This window comes from Pecten maximus, chromosome 10 (assembly GCF_902652985.1).
Source record: "Pecten maximus chromosome 10, xPecMax1.1, whole genome shotgun sequence".
Classification (NCBI taxonomy): domain Eukaryota; kingdom Metazoa; phylum Mollusca; class Bivalvia; order Pectinida; family Pectinidae; genus Pecten; species Pecten maximus.
Genome location: NC_047024.1, coordinates 26,085,725 through 26,102,999, shown reverse-complemented (window position 1 = coordinate 26,102,999; position 17,275 = coordinate 26,085,725). Strand labels below are relative to the sequence as shown.

The window sequence follows — 17,275 nt, the reverse complement described above, 5'->3', positions numbered from 1 at the left end:
AAACAATTAAAGTGAAGTGAGCATTTATTTATTTATTCATTTTCATTTTCAATGCGCATGATTTTTTTAATAATAACACATGCACAATATATAAAGAAAATGAAGAAATGAAGTAACGCATTTTGCTATAATTTTACATATAAGGTCATGGATTCAGACTTTCGGTGTCAATGGCAACAATTGTAATTGTTCTGAGTTTTGATGAAGCCAATTAATTTTCCTATGTTGTTAATAGCAGTTTATTGTTATTCTGTTCAAATTTTTTTTACTAAGGGAATGTCTTCTTAGTGCCTCTTCTACCTCGGTAACATTATTTCAGTCTTTTGGTCCAAGCAAAATTATTGATACCGCAGTGAGGTCAGTTGTAAACAAACCGGACCAGGACTTAGCAACTGCCAGGAAAACTTGATACAGATCCTCCAAAAGGCCCAAAGATAACATGAAAAGCAAGAATGGTCCTTTCAAAACACCAATGGAAGAGGAACTATGGACTTGTAAGCTGTGTTAAAATGCCTTCCAAAACTCCAACAACAAAATCATAGAATGTGAAAGATGCCACAAGCATTTCTGTACTAAGTATCTTGACAAGGGAGATAATGTGTGTAATATCCTGTCAAACTCTGACTCAATGTGGTTCTGTGTATTGTGCTGGGTCAATGCATGTAAAGACACATTTTAAGATAGAACAAAAATGTGGAGAGATTATGAAGAAGTATGAAGAAAGAATAAGAAACAAATAGAAGAACTCACAGAGAAGTGTGAAGAAAAATAAGTCAGGGACATCGTCAAAGAAGAAATAGCAAGGTTACCTGAGATATCAACTTACTTGGAAATGTTCCGTAAGATAAAGAAAAAATATTAAGCCAATCCTTGCCATTTTTAATACCATGGAAGACTAAAGAAAGTTCAAGGATATGAAAGAACTTCAGAGGCATGAAAAATACAAGTTACTATGCCCATCAACAATGACATAATCATAACTAAACATGAAGAAAGAATTAGAACTGAGGAGGAAGGATCAAGAAGAACAAATTAGGATTCAGGGGAATGTGTCTTCCAGATAAGGGGCTCGTCATGGGACAGAAAAATATGAAGTTTCAAGTAGGAAAGTCCAGTTACTGATCCCTTGTGTAGCTCTGACCAACATAACGTTATCATAACATATCGAATTTTTTTTCACTAAACATACACAATGATCTTGATCTTTAGTCAAATGACTTATTTCATTCTGAACAACTTTGCTTCATCAACATAATGTGTTAATCAGTGAAAAGATGCAAAATTTGACCTTGACCATTGAACCTGACCTAGACTTTTGACCTTAATTTTTTTTTGCGTCAGTGTGAATTTTTGTTAACTCTATATATTTTTTTGCGTCAGTGTGAATTTTTGTTAACTCTATATCTTAACTAAGTTTTATGTAAACCCATCAATAACTCTATATCTTAACTAAGTTTTATGTAAAACCATCAATAAATACCAAAGTTATCGCCAGGAACAAAATTTGTGGACGGACAGAGACACAGTGATTAGACTACTGTATCTATGATATGAACCCACAAATTTGATATAGACCAACTGATATCAAGTACTTAGTGTCCTTTACAATAGTTTTAGCTCTGTATGAAAATTTTATCAATGTAGAATTTTGATATATCGCCTTAATACCAAATTATATTAACATAGAATCTGGATGTCTTTGCATCAGCAGAACACTTAGCTATAAGTTGCCCCAAGAGAAATTTTTTTATTAGGTATTTTATTAGGTAGTTATATTTTCAATCAATTGTGTTAACATATAATAGCATCCTTGTGGAAGAAAATCTAAATTAGTAAAAACTGACAAAGACACAAATCCGCGCATGATGGAGCGAAAGCACTAATTTGTGTCTGTGTTGGTTTTTACTATCTATTATGTCTATGGCAAAGCTAATTTGATTCTATCTGTTCATGTGTGTATCAATACAGGGACCTTGTAAATGTTACAAAAAAGAAAGTATACATCAATGTTAAACTTCAGAGAAGTCGACTGAACCAGACTGTTAATAATATTTTGGCTAAATCCATGCAATGGTCAACTGTGGAGGAGAAGTCAATTGATGCTTTGGTAGTCAGTGTCCCCTTTATGCCCTATCCTCATCCCCTTAGGGATCAGCCACTTCTCAAACATAGATTCTGATTCTCATCTAGAGTAAAAGATCATTGTGGCCAAATGGTCAAAATCCTTTCAGTCATTGTGAAGAAGACACTAACTAGAAAATGTCTGTTCCTGAGATTAGCTATAGTCACATTACATCCGGAGTTCCTGAGATTAGCTATAGTCACATTACATCAGAAGTTCCTGAGATTAGCTATAGTCACATTACATCAGGAGTTCCTGAGAGTAGCTATAGTCACATTACATCAGGAGTTCCTGAGATTAGCTATAGTCACATTACATCAGGAGTTCCTGAGATTAGCTAGTCACATTACATCAGGAGTTCCTGAGATTAGCTATAGTCACATTACATCAGGAGTTCCTGAAATTGGCTATAGTCACATTACATCAGGAGTTCCTGAGATTAGCTATAGTCACATTAAATCAGGAGTTCCTGAGATTAGCTATAGTCACATTAAATCAGGAGTTCCTGAGATTAGCTATAGTCACATTACCTCAGAAGTTCCTGAGATTAGCTATAGTCACATTACATCAGGAGTTCCTGAGATTAGCTATAGTCACATTACATCAGGAGTTCCTGAGATTAGCTATAGTCACATTACATCAGGAGTTCCTGAGATTAGCTAGTCACATTACATCAGGAGTTCCTGAGATTAGCTATAGTCACATTACATCAGGAGTTCCTGAGATTAGCTATAGTCACATTACATCAGGAGTTCCTGAGATTAGCTATAGTCACATTACATCAGGAGTTCCTGAGATTAGCTATAGTCACATTACATCAGGAGTTCCTGAGATTAGCTATAGTCACATTACATCAGGAGTTCCTGAGATTAGCTATAGTCACATTACATCAGGAGTTCCTGAGATTAGCTAGTCACATTACATCAGGAGTTCCTGAGATTAGCTAGTCACATTACATCAGGAGTTCCTGAGATTAGCTATAGTCACATTACATCAGGAGTTCCTGAGATTAGCTATAGTCACATTACATCAGGAGTTCCTGAGATTAGCTATAGTCACATTACATCAGGAGTTCCTGAGATTAGCTAGTCACATTACATCAGGAGTTCCTGAGATTAGCTAGTCACATTACATCAGGAGTTCCTGAGATTAGCTAGTCACATTACATCAGGAGTTCCTGAGAGTAGCTACAGTCACATTACATCAGGAGTTCCTGAGATTAGCTATAGTCACATTACATCAGGAGTTCCTGAGATTAGCTATAGTCACATTACATCAGGAGTTCCTGAGATTAGCTATAGTCACATTACATCAGGAGTTCCTGAGATTAGCTATAGTCACATTACATCAGGAGTTCCTGAGATTAGCTATAGTCACATTACATCAGGAGTTCCTGAGATTAGCTAGTCACATTACATCAGGAGTTCCTGAGATTAGCTATAGTCACATTACATCAGGAGTTCCTGAGATTAGCTATAGTCACATTACATCAGGAGTTCCTGAGATTAGCTATAGTCACATTACATCAGGAGTTCCTGAGATTAGCTATAGTCACATTACATCAGGAGTTCCTGAGATTAGCTATAGTCACATTACATCAGGAGTTCCTGAGATTAGCTAGTCACATTACATCAGGAGTTCCTGAGATTAGCTATAGTCACATTACATCAGGAGTTCCTGAGATTAGCTATAGTCACATTACATCAGGAGTTCCTGAGATTAGCTATAGTCACATTACATCAGGAGTTCCTGAGATTAGCTATAGTCACATTACATCAGGAGTTCCTGAGATTAGCTAGTCACATTACATCAGGAGTTCCTGAGATTAGCTATAGTCACATTACATCAGGAGTTCCTGAGATTAGCTATAGTCACATTACATCAGGAGTTCCTGAGATTAGCTATAGTCACATTACATCAGGAGTTCCTGAGATTAGCTATAGTCACATTACATCAGGAGTTCCTGAGATTAGCTATAGTCACATTACATCAGGAGTTCCTGAGATTAGCTATAGTCACATTACATCAGGAGTTCCTGAGATTAGCTATAGTCACATTACATCAGGAGTTCCTGAGATTAGCTAGTCACATTACATCAGGAGTTCCTGAGATTAGCTATAGTCACATTACATCAGGAGTTCCTGAGATTAGCTATAGTCACATTACATCAGGAGTTCCTGAGATTAGCTATAGTCACATTACATCAGGAGTTCCTGAGATTAGCTATAGTCACATTACATCAGGAGTTCCTGAGATTAGCTATAGTCACATTACATCAGGAGTTCCTGAGATTAGCTATAGTCACATTACATCAGGAGTTCCTGAGATTAGCTATAGTCACATTACATCAGGAGTTCCTGAGATTAGCTATAGTCACATTACATCAAGAGTTCCTGAGATTAGCTATAGTCACATTACATCAGGAGTTCCTGAGATTAGCTATAGTCACATTACATCAGGAGTTCCTGAGATTAGCTAGTCACATTACATCAGGAGTTCCTGAGATTAGCTAGTCACATTACATCAGGAGTTCCTGAGATTAGCTATAGTCACATTACATCAGGAGTTCCTGAGATTAGCTATAGTCACATTACATCAGGAGTTCCTGAGATTAGCTATAGTCACATTACATCAGGAGTTCCTGAGATTAGCTATAGTCACATTACATCAGGAGTTCCTGAGATTAGCTATAGTAACATTACATCAGGAGTTCCTGAGATTAGCTATAGTCACATTACATCAGGAGTTCCTGAGATTAGCTATAGTCACATTACATCAGGAGTTCCTGAGATTAGCTATAGTCACATTACATCAGGAGTTCCTGAGATTAGCTAGTCACATTACATCAGGAGTTCCTGAGATTAGCTAGTCACATTACATCAGGAGTTCCTGAGATTAGCTAGTCACATTACATCAGGAGTTCCTGAGATTAGCTAGTCACATTACATCAGGAGTTCCTGAGATTAGCTATAGTCACATTACATCAGGAGTTCCTGAGATTAGCTAGTCACATTACATCAGGAGTTCCTGAGATTAGCTATAGTCACATTACATCAGGAGTTCCTGAGATTAGCTATAGTCACATTACATCAGGAGTTCCTGAGATTAGCTATAGTCACATTACATCAGGAGTTCCTGAGATTAGCTATAGTCACATTACATCAGGAGTTCCTGAGATTAGCTAGTCACATTACATCAGGAGTTCCTGAGATTAGCTAGTCACATTACATCAGGAGTTCCTGAGATTAGCTAGTCACATTACATCAGGAGTTCCTGAGAGTAGCTACAGTCACATTACATCAGGAGTTCCTGAGAGTAGCTATAGTCACATTACCTCAGAAGTTCCTGAGATTAGCTATAGTCACATTACATCAGGAGTTCCTGAGATTAGCTATAGTCACATTACATCAGGAGTTCCTGAGATTAGCTATAGTCACATTACAAGGAGTCTGAAAATAGGTCAAAATTAGGGTTGCTGAATTACAGTCACATTAAATCAGATTTAGAAGGTAGTAATTTCATAGGAGTTTGAATTGACAGTCACAAATCAGATCCTGGTTTATATACACCTAGAAATTCCGAGATTTTTTAATGGGGTTCCTATATAATCCTACATAGGACTAGATTGTTGCCATACACAGGATTACGAGATAGCTTACAATCAAATTCCTTTGTGTCACATTTCTCAGGCTTACTGGGATTACTAGTTTACCAAACAACTAGTATATTCATTAATTTCCCGTTGTAGACATTACATAAACTTTTTTTTCAGATTCGATTGAGAAGCTTGTTTAAATGGTCTACCGAATAGCATATCCATACTCATGAGTTTCTGAATTAGACATTACAGGGTTCCGTTTGACCTCATATATTACATCATGACACTAGATTCACTTGTCCATCAAAGGAGTTTTTAGATTAAGATATTTTCACATTTCTAGGAGTTCCTGAGATTAGCTATAGTCACATTAGCATCAGGAGTTCCTGAGATTAGCTATAGTCACATTACATCAGAGTTCCTGAGATTAGCTATAGTCACATTACATCAGGAGTTCCTGAGATTAGCTATAGTCACATTACATCAGGAGTTCCTGAGATTAGCTATAGTCACATTACATCAGGAGTTCCTGAGATTAGCTATAGTCACATTACATCAGGAGTTCCTGAGATTAGCTATAGTCACATTACATCAGGAGTTCCTGAGATTAGCTATAGTCACATTACATCAGGAGTTCCTGAGATTAGCTAGAGTCACATTACATCAGGAGGTTCCTGAGATTAGCTATAGTCACATACATCAGGAGTTCCTGAGATTAGCTATAGTCACATTACATCAGGAGTTCCTGAGATTAGCTATAGTACATTACATCAGGAGTTCCTGAGATTAGCTATAGTCACATTGCATCAGGAGTTCCTGAGATTAGCTAGTCACATTACATCAGGAGTTCCTGAGATTAGCTATAGTCACATTACATCAGGAGTTCCTGAGATTAGCTATAGTCACATTGCATCAGGAGTTCCTGAGATTAGCTATAGTCACATTACATCAGGAGTTCCTGAGAATAGCTATAGTCACATTACATCAGGAGTTCCTGAGATTAGCTATAGTCACATTGCATCAGGAGTTCCTGAGATTAGCTATAGTCACATTGCATCAGGAGTTCCTGAGATTAGCTATAGTCACATTACATCAGGAGTTCCTGAGATTAGCTATAGTCACATTACATCAGGAGTTCCTGAGATTAGCTAGTCACATTACATCAGGAGTTCCTGAGATTAGCTATAGTCACATTACATCAGGAGTTCCTGAGATTAGCTATAGTCACATTACATCAGGAGTTCCTGAGATTAGCAAGTCACATTACATCAGGAGTTCCTGAGATTAGCTATAGTCACATTACATCAGGAGTTCCTGAGATTAGCTATAGTCACATTACATCAGGAGTTCCTGAGATTAGCTAGTCACATTACATCAGGAGTTCCTGAGATTAGCTATAGTCACATTACATCAGGAGTTCCTGAGATTAGCTAGTCACATTACATCAGGAGTTCCTGAGATTAGCTAGTCACATTACATCAGGAGTTCCTGAGATTAGCTAGTCACATTACATCAGGAGTTACTGAGATTAGCTAGTCACATTACATCAGGAGTTCCTGAGATTAGCTATAGTAACATTACATCAGGAGTTCCTGAGATTAGCTATAGTCACATTACATCAGGAGTTCCTGAGATTAGCTAGTCACATTACATCAGGAGTTCCTGAGATTAGCTATAGTCACATTACATCAGGAGTTCCTGAGATTAGCTATAGTAACATTACATCAGGAGTTCCTGAGATTAGCTATAGTCACATTACATCAGGAGTTCCTGAGATTAGCTATAGTCACATTACATCAGGAGTTCCTGAGATTAGCTATAGTCACATTGCATCAGGAGTTCCTGAGATTAGCTATAGTCACATTACATCAGGAGTTCCTGAGAATAGCTATAGTCACATTACATCAGGAGTTCCTGAGATTAGCTATAGTCACATTGCATCAGGAGTTCCTGAGATTAGCTATAGTCACATTGCATCAGGAGTTCCTGAGATTAGCTATAGTCACATTACATCAGGAGTTCCTGAGATTAGCTATAGTCACATTACATCAGGAGTTCCTGAGATTAGCTAGTCACATTACATCAGGAGTTCCTGAGATTAGCTATAGTCACATTACATCAGGAGTTCCTGAGATTAGCTAGTCACATTACATCAGGAGTTACTGAGATTAGCTAGTCACATTACTTCAGGAGTTCCTGAGATTAGCTATAGTAACATTACATCAGGAGTTCCTGAGATTAGCTATAGTCACATTACATCAGGAGTTCCTGAGATTAGCTAGTCACATTACATCAGGAGTTCCTGAGATTAGCTAGTCACATTACATCAGGAGTTCCTGAGAGTAGCTATAGTCACATTACCTCAGAAGTTCCTGAGATTAGCTACAGTCACATTACATCAGGAGTTCCTGGGATTAGCTACAGTCACATTACATCAGGAGTTCCTGAGATTAGCTAGTCACATTAAATCAGGAGTTCCTGAGATTAGCTAGTCACATTACATCAGGAGTTCCTGAGATTAGCTAGTCACATTAAATCAGGAGTTCCTGAGATTAGCTAGTCACATTACATCAGGAGTTCCTGAGATTAGCTATAGTCACATTGCATCAGGAGTTCCTGAGATTAGCTATAGTCACATTACATCAGGAGTTCCTGAGATTAGCTATAGTCACATTACATCAGGAGTTCCTGAGATTAGCTAGTCACATTACATCAGGAGTTCCTGAGATTAGCTATAGTCACATTACATCAGGAGTTCCTGGGATTAGCTATAGTCACATTACATCAGGAGTTCCTGAGATTAGCTATAGTCACATTACATCAGGAGTTCCTGAGATTAGCTATAGTCACATTACATCAGGAGTTCCTGAGATTAGCTAGTCACATAACATCAGGAGTTACTGAGATTAGCTAGTCACATTACATCAGGAGTTCCTGAGATTAGCTAGTCACCACATTACATCAGGAGTTCCTGAGATTAGCTATAGTCACATTACATCAGGAGTTCCTGAGATTAGCTATAGTCACATTACATCAGGAGTTCCTGAGATTAGCTAGTCACATTACATCAGGAGTTCCTGAGATTAGCTATAGTCACATTACATCAGGAGTTCCTGAGATTAGCTATAGTCACATTACATCAGGAGTTCCTGAGATTAGCTACAGTCACATTACATCAGGAGTTACTGAGATTAGCTATAGTCACATTACATCAGGAGTTCCTGAGATTAGCTATAGTCACATTACATCAAGAGTTCCTGAGGTTAGCTACAGTCACATTACATCAAGAGTTCCTGAGATTAGCTACATTCACATTACATCAGGAGTTCCTGAGATTAGCTATAGTCACATTACATCAGGAGTTCCTGAGATTAGCTATAGTCACATTACATCAGGAGTTCCTGAGATTAGCTATAGTCACATTACATCAGGAGTTCCTGAGATTAGCTATAGTCACATTACATCAGGAGTTCCTGAGATTAGCTATAGTCACATTACATCAGGAGTTCCTGAGATTAGCTAGTCACATTACATCAGGAGTTACTGAGATTAGCTATAGTCACATTACATCAGGAGTTCCTGAGATTAGCTAGTCACATTACATCAGGAGTTCCTGAGATTAGCTATAGTCACATTACATCAGGAGTTCCTGAGATTAGCTATAGTCACATTACATCAGGAGTTCCTGAGATTAGCTATAGTCACATTACATCAGGAGTTCCTGAGATTAGCTAGTCACATTACATCAGGAGTTCCTGAGATTAGCTATAGTCACATTACATCAGGAGTTCCTGAGATTAGCTATAGTCACATTACATCAGGAGTTCCTGAGATTAGCTATAGTCACATTACATCAGGAGTTCCTGAGATTAGCTATAGTCACATTACATCAGGAGTTCCTGAGATTAGCTAGTCACATTACATCAGGAGTTCCTGAGATTAGCTATAGTCACATTACATCAGGAGTTCCTGAGATTAGCTAGTCACATTACATCAGGAGTTCCTGAGATTAGCTATAGTCACATTACATCAGGAGTTCCTGAGATTAGCTATAGTCACATTACATCAGGAGTTCCTGAGATTAGCTAGTCACCACATTGCATCATCACAGGACACAACAGGACAGGATGTGATAGACCAAGGTTATACTATATGCCCCCATATTCATGGCGGGGGCATAAAAATGTTAACACATCACAGAGGAGGAAATGGAAAAGGAATGATAAGAATAGGTCAAAATTAGTGTTAGCTGAACTTATACAGCAGATAAATCTACATTTATGCAGGTTATAATATATATGATTTAATTGACAGATGACGAATGCTAGACAATGGTTTTATACACCTTGGAAATTAAAATTTTTAATGTTACTATATAATCCTACAATAGGACAACCCATTGTGCCAGCACAGTGATTACAAAAAACTTAAATCAATTCCTTTGTGTACTACATTTTCAGGCTACTGGGAAATCTACTATTTACCAAACAACCAGTATCTTTCATTGAATTTCTTTGTAGAAAATTAACTAAACCTTTTTTTTTCAGAATTCTGATGAGAAGTTGTTAAATTCTACCTAATAGCAATGCAATACTCTTTGTATCACTCCAGAATTACGAAGGGTGATAGCCAGTTTGATCACAGCAATTATTACATCATGACACTACAATCCACTTGGTTATCCAAAGAAGTTGTTTACAGTAAAGATTTAAACATACTAGGCCCATGTCACCTTGAAATTAATTAAAAGTCATTAATTGAACAATCCTGATCACACTTCATTCCGCTACTAGCCAACCATTATGACCGTTAAGTTCCCCACCCTATTTTCTGAGAAATAGCAGTTGCAATCTTCAAATGTCAAAATTAAAGGCACTCATTTCAAGTACCATATCAATCTCAAAATTAAGCATGCGCAAAACAAGGTTCCTAAAGTTGCAACCAGCTGTCTTGTGCGTGGTGTATTTTGCAATGTGAAAAATTGAATTAACACTAAAATATGTAGCATATATATATTTTTTCTGTCATAGACATGCACACTTCAATGATCACACATACAACCATTAATTAACCTAAACATGCCTGTTGATCAAAGTCTTGCCATTTATATTGGGCCGATAGTCACGAGCTTTCAATGGAGTTTGCCAAAGAAAATCTTACTACACATTCCATTTGAAAAGTTAGAACTATCTAAAATAGTGTCAGTTATCAACAACCAGGGTTCGAAGTAATACTAGCTAGAAAATCACTGTTTTTATTGAATTTTTAAAAAAAATATTTGAACTAACCGGAGGTTTACTGTATATGAAACATATAGTGACACAAATGACGAAGGACGACAATTTTATGACTCATCTGTCCAAAATTTAAATCACACAAACTTGGATAATGTAAAATGTAAACTTTATATATTTTACAGCGATTGAGAAATAAAATTAATTATAGTAATCATGCCTGTTGGTCTTTACTGTAAGAGGAAACTGGATTACCCGGAGAAACCCATGTATTGGGGTAGGCAATTACATGTGTCAGGTGTGACATTAACTCTTAATATTGACCAATGTCTGTGATAGCTAGCACCGATATCTAATCAAGTGGTGATAGCTAGCACCGATATCTAATCAAGTGGTGATAGCTAGCACCGATATCTAATCAAGTGGTGATAGCTAGCACCGATATCTAATCAAGTGGTGATAACATGACATTAAATATGAATTTTAAATATTGAGGTGTTCATAAGATACCTTAAAAAATTCCTCTCAGTGATAAATTGTGATAAATTACATATATATATATATAGTAAATATCCTACTGTTATATTTTTCTCATCGTCAAAGATTTCAGGCTAGCCAAGTTGAAGAATGAAAATCATCAAGAAGACATCTATTCAAATCTACTTCAGTTGACATAGCATTGACTACTTTAAATTGGAGGAACATGAATGTTTTACTGAGGTGATTAAATAAATAGTTACTGATCTAGACAACATATTATAAGGGTATTGACAGATAAAACTATTACATGTGCTACACCACTTTTGACAACACTAGAAATCTATACTAAGGGTTGTGCTGGTATGATAGTATATACTGTGTACTGTGTAGTATGCACATGGAGCAGTAAATCATTTCTCTTGAGATGTCATGACATTCTGAAGGTTGCTGTATGTACCATTAACAGGTTACTGACACCAAATTGAAATAGGAAGCAACATATATCATAGGAATTAGACATATCAGCCAGTAGTTGTATTATAACCTTGCAATGCAGTATTGGATATATAATAAGGTCATTAAAAGGTAATAATTATTCTCACGAGATTGCCAACCTCTAGCGATACCAATGCAGATCTCATTCCACTGTTTTGTTTTATGAGGGAGATGTGTGCAGCGTATCAATGTACAAGAGGCCCTGCATCGCTTACCTGCATATTTCAGTGATTATTTGGGTTGGATACGGTTAAGAACAAAACAATACAATACGATAAAGATACCAATGAAACGATACCCATACTTTATCGACATTGATATCGATAGCTTTTTGAGTGATCAATCATAACTGTAATATTTGGATTTACATGCTTCTATGCAAATAACCTATGCAAAAATGAATTTGTTATTGTTTTGAGCATTGCCTTGATAATGGTAATGTACCATTAGTTTATGAATAAAGACAAGGGCCCAATGGGCCCAAATCGCTCACCTGCAATGCAGTGATCTTTTCATATATGGATCCTGCAGTTATTTGAAAGCATGCTACAGGACCAATATAATGTCTCTCTGCACTTTGGCTTTTCACTAAAAGTCATTTAAAGATTTAAGCATACTTGATCGACGTGACCTTGAATGTGAGTCAGGGTCATTCATTTGAACAAACTTGGTAGCCCTTCACCCCAGCATGCTACAGACCCAATATTAACTCCATGGGACTCTTGGTTATTGAGAAGAAGTCGTTTCAAGATTTTAGCCTTTTTGACTCCTGTGACCTTGAATGAAGATCAAGGTCATTCATTTGAACAAACTTGGTAGCCCTTTACCCCAGCATTTTACAGACCCAATATCAACTCCCTGGGACTCTTGGTTATTGAGAAGAAGTCGTTTAAAGATTTTAGCCTTTTTGACTCCTGTGACCTTGAATGAAGGTCAAGGTCATTCATTTGAACAAACTTGAGAGCCCTTCACCCCAGCATGCTACAGGCCAAATATTAGGTCTCTGGGACTGTTGGTTATTGAGAAGAAGTCGTTTAAAGATTTTAGCCTTTTTGACTCCTGTGACCTTGAATGAAGGTCAAGGTCATTCATTTGAACAAATTTGGTAGCACTTTACCGCAGCATGCTACAGACCCAATATCAACTCCCTGGGACTCTTGGTTATTGAGAAGAAGTCGTTTAAAGATTTTAGCCTTTTTGGCCCCTGTGACATTGAATGAAGGTCAAGGTCATTCATTTGAACAAACTAGGTAGCCCTTCACCCCAGCATGCTACACACCCAATATCAACTCCCTGGGACTCTTGGTTATTGAGAAGAAGTCGTTTAAATATTTTAGCCTTTTTGACCGCTGTGACCTTGAATGAAGGTCAAGGTCATTCATTTGAACAAACTTGGTAGCCCTTTACCCCAGCATGCTACAGACCCAATATCAACTCCCTGGGACTTTTGGTTATTGAGAAGAAGTCGTTTAAAAGATTTTAGCCTTTTTGACTCCTGTGACCTTGAATGAAGGTCAAGGTCATTCATTTGAACAAACTTGGGAGCCCTTCACCCCAGCATGCTTCAGGCCAAATATTAGGTCTCTGGAACTCTTGGTTATTGAGAAGAAGTCGTTTAAAGATTTTAGCCTTTTTGACTCCTGTGACCTTGAATGAAGATCAAGGTCATTCATTTGAACAAGCTTGGTAGCCCTTTACCCCAGCATGCTACAGACCCAATATCAACTCCCTGGGCCTCTTGGTTATTGAGAAGAAGTCGTTTAAAGATTTTAGCCTTTTTGACTCCTGTGACCTTGAATGAAGGTCAAGGTCATTCATTTGAACAAACTTGGGAGCCCTTCACCCTAGCATGCTGCAGGCCAAATATTAGGTCTCTGGATCTGTTGGTTATTGAGAAGAAGTCGTTTAAAGATTTTAGCCTTTTTGACTCCTGTGACCTTGAATGAAGGTCAAGGTCATTCATTTGAACAAACTTGGTAGCCCTTCACCCCAGCATGCTACAGACCCAATATCAAGTCCCTGGGTCTTTTGGCTATTTAGAAGAAGTCGTTTAAATTTTTTTTTAGCATATTTGACCCCTGTGACCTTGAATGAAAGTCAAGGTCATTCATTTGAACAAACTTGGTAGCCCTTCACCCCAGCATGCTACAGACCCAATATCAACTCCCTGGGACTCTTGGTTATTGAGAAGAAGTCGTTTAAAGATTTTAGCCTTTTTGACCCCTGTGACCTTGAATGAAGGTCAACGTTATTCATTTGAACAAACTTGGTAGCCCTTCACCCCAGCATGCTACAGGCCCAATATTAGGTCTCTGGGCCTTTTGGTTATTGAGAAGAAGTTGCTTGAATGGAAAAGTTGACGCCGGACGGACGGCCGGACGGACGACGGACGCCGCGCCACGGCATAAGCTCACTTGCCCTTCGGGCAGGTGAGCTAATAAAACTGTAGAGCAAACATGAAAAACATGAAATAGCATTTAGAATCATTACATGTATTTGTGTTCAGTCATCAAGTTCATTTTATTCAACAAAGACATCAATTTTTAAGGACAATTATTTCAAATTAAGATATTAATTCCATCTATATTAATAGATCCAATGTCAATATTAACAATAAGCTGTGAATTGTTTCAGAATTGAGTTCTGAAATACATACTGATAGTTGATGTTTTTGTTTTCAAATTAAGAATTAAACTCTTTTGAGGTGTGTGACCTTGAAGGTATAGGTCAGGTGATCAAGGCTCAATATAATGAGTATGGGCCTCTTGGTTATTGAGAAGTTATTTGGAGATTTTGATATATTTGACCACTGCTATTTTAGTATGTCAAGGTCATTCAGATGAACAACTGTGGACAGCCTTCATTCTAGTATGAATCTGACCCAATATCATGGCTATAAGCTTCTTGGTTATTGAGAAGAAATGGTAAGAAGAATTATTTACGGGACAGAAGAAGGACAAAAAGCAATTCGAACAAGTGGTGCATGGGCTTTGATAGTCACATGAGTTCTGAAACAAGTACTGATAGTTGATGTTTTTGTCTTTAAATTGAGAATTTAAAACATTTGACCAGTGTGACCGTGAAAGTATAGGTCATGGTCAAGGCCAAATATCGTGACTATGGACCCCTTGGTTATTGAGAAGATGTTTGAAGATTTTAACATATTTGACCCCTGTGACCTTAAAAGGAGGTAAAGGTCTTTTTTAACAACTTTGGCAGACCTTCAGCTCAGCATACTTAAATGGGCCAATATCATGACCATCTGGGCCTCTTGGTTATTGAGAATAAGTCAAAAATGTAAGTTGTTTACGGCACACACCATACAATACACTATGCTGGAAGAAAGATGATCGCAGTAAGTCATCTGAGGCTTTGTTTGAGGTGACCTACAAACTCAATATCTGATGATGGTGGGCTAAAAGTATGTTTGAACAGTTTCAGCTGAATCAAATTACACAAGTTCCCAGCAGGATTCAAAGCAACCTTTACTCACCAAAGATTATCAAAGACAAGATTTTAATCAAAGCTGACTTACTGATGCTATTGATAAAAATTTGAATGTACTTACCTCATTCTTTATTCTATCCCTGCAGCTTCCAAGATATTAAAATAGTTGTATTAAGTTGTTTCACGTTGCCAATATTGTTAACATGTTTAAGAAGACCTGCTAGCCATTGGAGATTTTTCATGGATGCATTATCTTCATCAATTCCAAAAAAATGGGAGATAATTTGTGAATGTCATCTTTCATCCTTCTTGTCAACTGATTTAGAAAATGAGAAATGGTCGAGGCCCTTCAGATCTGAAATAGACAAGATTGAATGACCAATCAATTTGTTTCAAAATATCATATGATTGATTTCCAAGAAATTAAAATCATCCTGTACATGTTTTTGGAGAAAATCTTAAGCTTAATAATGACGTCTCATCAGTCAGCAATAATGCTATAATTTTTTATAGAAAGATGTGTGTTTCTACAATGCCAGGAAATGAGTATTTCAAAGTAATTCTATGAAATATGAGCATTTGCTAATGGATTTCTCACACAAGAAATTCTTGGAAAAGTTGTTTCATTAATCTTTTTATGAATTTGACATAAAATAAAATTCAAGGTCAAGGTCTCTTTGATTAGAACATTTATTTACATTAAAGAAACATGTTCAGCTACAAATGACATAGCCAGGAGTCTAGGTAACAAGACAAAGAAGTTTACGAGACTTTTGACTAATGTGTATATATTTCATAAAGCAATAAATTGTTTTGGCAGTGTTGCATTTTCCTTCAGGCAGGAACGTGAGTGCCAAGTATAAGTAAACATATATCACATATGAAATAAGTTTGATAAACTCCAATAAATTACAGTACATGTACGTAATAGGTTCTATTTATCAAATAATTAATTTGGGAAAAAAAGTGAAAACCTTCAAATTTTTACTTGGATGTTAAACTTCTAATCTGATGATGGTGGGCTATAAATAGTCATTCTGATATATCTTAAATTGACTAATTTGCTCTGTGATCTCTTAATTATTGATGAAGAACATGTCATTGAAACAGAGGAGGCTTATACATCAGTTATAACAGGTTCCTGGTAATTAATTCAATCAATCAGTCAAGCTGACATGATAGACAAAGTGGATTTTAAAATATTAATATCACATAATCATGCTCCATTGTCTATTTCAATACTTCATTTAATGCTTATATAATTAATTCTTCTGATTTATAATTATAATCTATCTATTGGAAACAAGGCTATAACTCCAAAAACTAATTTTTATTGCTTAAATTAGAAATATTAATATACAGATATATCAATTTAAAACAGAAAAAAAGAAATTATGGGACAATAAAATTACAAAGAAGGGAATTTGATGATTAAATACTCTTCTTATCTGGTACAAACAAGGTGTTTTGCAGTGTAAGTGTACGGTATAAATAATGAAGAAAGCTAAGCTGCCCTTCATCCACACATCATATATTACTCCCCGTCTCTACTCTTGTTAGTATTGAATTCTATTTTTCTTTTTTTTCTTCATTTTTTGTTAATTTCGAAAATGTTCTTCATTACATACATGTATCTTCAGGTTCACCAACAACATAAATCGGGCAAATTATGAACTACATGAATTTTATGCAAATAAGCGGGATATTCAAATAACCGATATGCAAATAAGTGGGCTCCTCTGTATTTAGTCTTTCCCCTCCTAAAGAGGAAATATGAGACCCAAGGGTCATGAATTTCACAATTTTGGCAAAGCCCCTTATATTAAAACTCTTCTATCAATAAGTAATTGATTCTGCCATTACTGGGTTACTTGAGAATAAGACTTTTGAAATTTCAGT

General features: G+C 36.7%; 1 protein-coding gene across 1 annotated transcript in view; it reads right to left on the bottom strand.

Annotated features, from left to right (window-relative positions):
• The window catches only part of LOC117335705 (protein cycle-like), a 120,073-nt gene that overhangs the window by 55,372 nt on the left and 47,426 nt on the right, over nucleotides 1–17,275 (bottom strand). The window contains exon 2 of the mRNA XM_033895874.1: nucleotides 15,498–15,731. The gene's annotated coding sequence lies outside the window, so the exon portion shown is untranslated. The remainder of the gene's footprint in view (nucleotides 1–15,497; nucleotides 15,732–17,275) is intronic.